The sequence below is a fragment of the Pinus tabuliformis genome, chromosome Q (assembly GCF_031772625.1).
Source record: "Pinus tabuliformis cultivar Carrire ecotype Pingquan chromosome Q, CPIR1, whole genome shotgun sequence".
NCBI lineage: Eukaryota > Viridiplantae > Streptophyta > Pinopsida > Pinales > Pinaceae > Pinus > Pinus tabuliformis.
In genome coordinates this window covers 455,096,577-455,102,109 of record NC_142296.1, presented here as the reverse complement: position 1 = coordinate 455,102,109, position 5,533 = coordinate 455,096,577, and positions in this window count along the sequence as shown.

The window sequence follows — 5,533 nt, the reverse complement described above, 5'->3', positions numbered from 1 at the left end:
CCTGTAGAACCTTCGGGTAGGCCAAAGTCGATTCTGGAAAGGGATTTAAAGCTTGAAGTCCGTTGATGAGACCTGCAGCCACTCCTCTCTTCCATCCATCACCGGTTTCATCTCTTTCCACCGCCATTACCACAATCTGGTCCTGTATTCCTGCACAATCATGCATAAAGTCCTGTTTTCCTCAAATTGCAATTTTTTTCAAGGGACAAATCAAGTACATGAGGGCTCACACACTCTACCTGTTAAAGCTCCATCAAGACCCTTCAGTCATGAATGCAACCCTGCTCGTTTCAACATGTAGCCCAGGAGGAGAAGCAGCTACAGGATGTCCTACAGGAATCCTATAGCTGTTGATCCGCCTGGAATACACACTATGGAGTCAATAGCAGTTGAAATCAACACAGGAGGCATGTAACCAGCTCCGCTTGAACGTGAACACCTCCTCGAAAGCTGAGAAAAGACAGAGTCGTGCATGCCACGTTCACCACCAGTGGATCGGATCTCGAAGCCTTGCATGCAGCATTAGCCAATGAACGAAGGAATTCTAGTGCCTGTGCATGAAGCAGCAGTGAGCAAAGCCATCGTTCCACGTCCGAAAACCTGTAGAGCACGTCCACGTCCACACAGGTAAGTGCCTAACCTTATTTCATCAAATTTCATAGACTATACTATGAAAATTGCATGTCTGTGAATGGTGCAGATTGAACAAATTTGGTGGCCAGTCAACTGGCCACCCACAGTCAGTAGAATGGCCTCGTGGGATCCGAACGAGCTCGGTTAGGCTTGAATCTGCCAAAGGGACATGGAGCTGACACGTGGGAAGTGTCCAGTCGAGGAAAATCGGCAGATTTGTAGTGAAATCGGCGGATGGGCAGTGATGACGGCGGGTAATGGCAGAGATAGAAAATGGCGGTCAGAGACACGCCATAGAATGATGGCCGTGACATTGGCCAATGGATCGGCTTGGACACCTCACCCCTGCGCCATGAATTGCGCTGTAATTCAAAATCCTTCGGCCATAACACTCACATTAACCACTGTCATTTACTATTACAACCGTGTTTTCAACAACGTATGCATCCTCCTCCTCAGCACTTCGTTAGCCCGAGCTTCTCGGCCTGTTTCAAACTCCTCCCACGTCCCAGGCTTGCTCAGAAGTGTCGTGATGTATTCTAGAAGCCGACAAAGCTCTCTATAGGAAGGAGCTCTACAGGAAGCACAACATAGCCTCCCGGAGCAGAGAAATCCAGATCTTCTGCATTGGAATTGGAGTTTCGAAGAGAGGTAGGCTCGAAAAACGCCATACCCATGCATGATATTTCAAAAGGTGGTAAATTAAACTGTTTGGAGTAGGGAAAGTTAAAACAAGTCTGCCTGTGGGTCAAGAATGGTGGTCTGCTTGTATGATACACAGAATTTCTTTCAAATGATGCTGTGTCACATTCTCCTCCACGGTTCCTGTTAACGAATTCCTCCTGTAGAAACGATAAAACTTTGTAAGGACTGATCTGTGCCTAAAAAAATGTGACTTGTATATGATTGGTGTGAAAATTAAGCTCTGCACTCTCTTTGTGAGAGCCTAATTTCCTTTTGACAGTCGAGTTTTGGGTAGCAGCAGTATTATAACCAGGGAATTGGTGAAAAGGGAGATACAAACATCTGAGAAACCCTGTCCCGAGAATCAAAGGAGGAAACCATACACAGAAGAACACAAGCCAAAACAGAGCATTTTCACGATGCCAGGAGGGTTTATCAGAAAGGAACCCTCGGATTCTAGGAAATTGTGAGAAAACCCCGAGGTGGTAGACCTATTTACCCGTGCCAATTGGATGACCTTTTGTGATAGAATTCAAGGTCATGATGATGAGGTAACAGAAGAGTTCTTAATGTCTTTGCAACCCAAATCCAAGATACTGGCCACTGTAAATTTCACAGTATTGACCTTAAAACTCACCCCACAAATCATTAGTTGGGTCACTGATTTGCCATTGGGGATACCCTGGGATAAAGAGGAAAGGAAATTGGGCCAAAAGGCCAAAAAGGAATTCTTCCTACTAGAAGAACAATTTTCAGAGGATAAGAATGGGGTCCGGAGAGCCAGCCTTCAGCCATTTTGGAGTGAGGTTAGCCTTCAGATTATGAAATACATTACCTGTGAGGGGCGATTCAGTATTATATACGATTATCACTTTCGGCTGCTAACTGAACTCAAGCATAAGATGGATTTACCCACAGAACAAAAGCTAAGCATCCCCTACTTCCTCCTACAGTCATTGATTGAGTGTGGCACAAAACTGAAGGAAGGGACACCAGACCAGCTGGCCCATCATGGGCTTATCAAGGTTCTAGTAGAAGATGCCCTCCATACTTATAATGTCCCTCTCTCCTAGGATATTTTTCGCAATATGTCCAAGGATGATGATATCCGAATTTTGGCCGAAGAACTCACTTCATCCAGCAGTGAGGAAAGGGAGCATATTGAGGCAGAGAAGAAAACTAAGGGTAAGGAAACTAAGGGTAAAGAAACCCAGGACAGACCACCATAGGGAGAGAAAGAAGAGAAATGAGAAAAAGGCCAAGCTACTGAGGCCAAAGCTGTGGGTGGAATAAAAGCACAAACACCAATGGAGAAACGGTTGAAAATCAGGGCAGAAAGGACTGAAAAGGTCCAAACAAGTGAGGGCACATCCAAGGAAACCATAGCAAAATTGAAGGAGAAGACACCCCCAGCCAAGCAAGCCAAAACAGTGAAAATTGTTTCTACAGGAAGCCTGAAAGCAGCTTCTACAGGAAAACAGAAAACAGTTAGCACAGGACTTTCTACAGGAAGTCTGAAGATAGAGCAACAAAGGGAAAAATCACCAGAAATTTTAGCTAGGGAGGAAGCAGTTGTGATGGCCACCCTAAGCACATTTCCCAAGTAGAAGGGAAAGCAAAAGAGGGAGCCTCCCCTGTATTTTAAGGCAAGAAGGAGTGTGTGGATTAAGACTGGCAGACCCCAGCCACCGTCAAAAGAACCAATCACAATTGTAGACACCCCTACCACACAAAAGGAGAGGTCCCCCTCCAAGGCATCCATCACTTATGAACGGGGAAGCCCGAAGACATCCACCTGGAGGGAGAGAATGAAAATGTTGGACACAAAGGCCTCTCTACAGGATGTTGAGACTATTCTACAGGAAACACTGACTAGGTTGAAGGAGACTGAAGCAATGGAAGGTGAGGCAGCTAAATCACCACAGGAGGAAGAAAAGGTGGAGAACATTGTGGAACCTAGCCCCCAGCCCAGCTTGGGCTCCTACTATAACTTCTTGGAGGCCGGAAAGATCATTCCTCAAAAATTCACAGTGCCACTTTTCCTTGCACTAGAAGAAGAGAGAGTGAGGACCCACACTTGGATGAAAATCGCTAAGTCCAAGGGTGTGGCAGATATAGGTCCTCTAGAGGAACAACTCAAAGAGGCAAGGAGGGAATTGGCTATGGTACGACATGTGGAGAGCAGCCAGCGGGTCAAGCTACAGGAAGAAAATGAGCTGCTTAGATAGCAGCTACAATTACAAGGACAAAGGAAGGAAGACATGCCTCATATCTTGGGAGAACAATAGCAACAGGAGGAGCCCACAAAAGCCAAAGATACCCCTGATGAACAACAGAGAAAGGAAGGGATGCAGACTGAAATTGAGACATTGAATCGACAGCTACAGGAAAAAGAATTGGAGACTCAGTCTCTGAAACAATAGGTACAAGAAAAGGAGGCCCAACTGGCCTGCATGGCCAGCTAGGCAATGAAAGCTCTGCAGTGTAGGAAACCTGCCAAATCCTATGCCCTATACCTCAAGGATTAGTGGTTACAGTTTCAGATCAATACCTTGGCTCAAATGGGCATCACCCCATTCCAAAATTATCATCAGTTTGCAGCTCTATGTGGCAGTAGTTCATCTGAGGATAGGGCCAAACTATCAGAGTTCTACTTGCACAACTTCGCCCTTCCGAACATGAACGCATGGGATCCCAACACGGTGATAGGAGTTGTCCAGCTTATGGCCATGGCCTCTAGGATGAGCCATGAGGAGAAGAGAGCAGCAGAGGTCCGTAGTATCATAGGCAGAGAGCTCAATGAGCCACTCATGATCAGAGCAGAGCCGGATGACCCCTTAGCAGTGATAAGAGCCCACCAGCACTTGGCCAACAGTCCTCAGGAGCTACCGAAGTACATTGAGCAACAGGCTCAAGCCATTGCCCACTTTGAGGACATGGAGAGACTTTTGGGAGAAAACTGCATGCATGCCTACACAAGGTGGTGGAACACACTGTCTCACAGCCTGAAGATAAAAGAATACCACTCTCCCACCAGGATGAGGGAAGCCTTGGCAAGGGTACCTCTCTACAAACAGTTGATGCAGAATTTGCAAGCCAATTGGATTGGCTTGAAATTCAGTCCTCCTTTACTTTTGGGATTGCTAGAAGGAGTGAAGGAAGAGGAGGAAGGTAGACAATGGGAGGAAGTGGAAAGGAAGGCAGGATTCCACGACCTAGAAGAGGATATCACAGCAGAGGCTTGGGACGTGAGGGAGGCAATCAAAGCCATAAAGGATGATGAGATGGACTAGTTGCTCAGAGGATGAGCAACCCATTTAGCAGGGGGGTGATGATGAGCCCCGAATTGGGTAACTTATTGGGCTCATTTTGTCCTTGTTCAATCCTCCATTTTTCATAGATTATGCATGTTTTTCTAGTATGTTTATGTTATTTGAATGAATAAGGGTGGTCACTCTACCAAGGAGGCTAATACGTGGTCATTTCAGGATTTTTGGACAAATTTTGGAGCAAAACAAGCAATTATGGCCCAGGTGACAGCCAAGCTTGAGGTGAGGATTCGTAGGGAGGTTTTCTGTGGCATTAAATGGCCCTTCCTCGAAATCTCCACCCTCAACTCCGAGCTCAATAGGCCACCAAAACGAGTTCTAAAGGTAGCCAAGCAGCTTTGGGAAGAGTTATTGTTTACTAGCAATTGGAACAGACGAGTCCCTTGAATCTAGGAGGGTTGCTAGCCCCCTCGTATTGTATAAATAGGAAGGCCTCAACCTTCGTAGTTTACTTTTTGGAACTGTTGGTATTTGCACTATAGTGTTGTCCTTTTTCAGCTTGTTTTTCTTAGCTACTGCTGTACAACTTTCTTGTGATGATTATTTTTTAGTAATGAGAAGCATCTTTACTTGGCATCAAATCTAAGTTCTTTATAGGAGCCTGCAACCCTTGGGGTTGGGCCCAACCCGAGTGCTAAGGCATCCTTTATGTATTGTTATTTGTTCTTTATGCATTTGCAAAATCATTTATGTTAAGTAGATTAAATCTTGCCGATTAACTAGGTCACTGTTAATGGTTAGAAAGACTTTTGATGCTCAGATTTAGTTGATAGGTTGTTAACAGGGAAAAGATTCAAAAAAGGGCCATCAAACACCTCTGATTTCACCTCTCCCTCAGTGGGATCAGGAGCTCGGATTAGGGTGACCTTGCTGCCCACAAAAACACT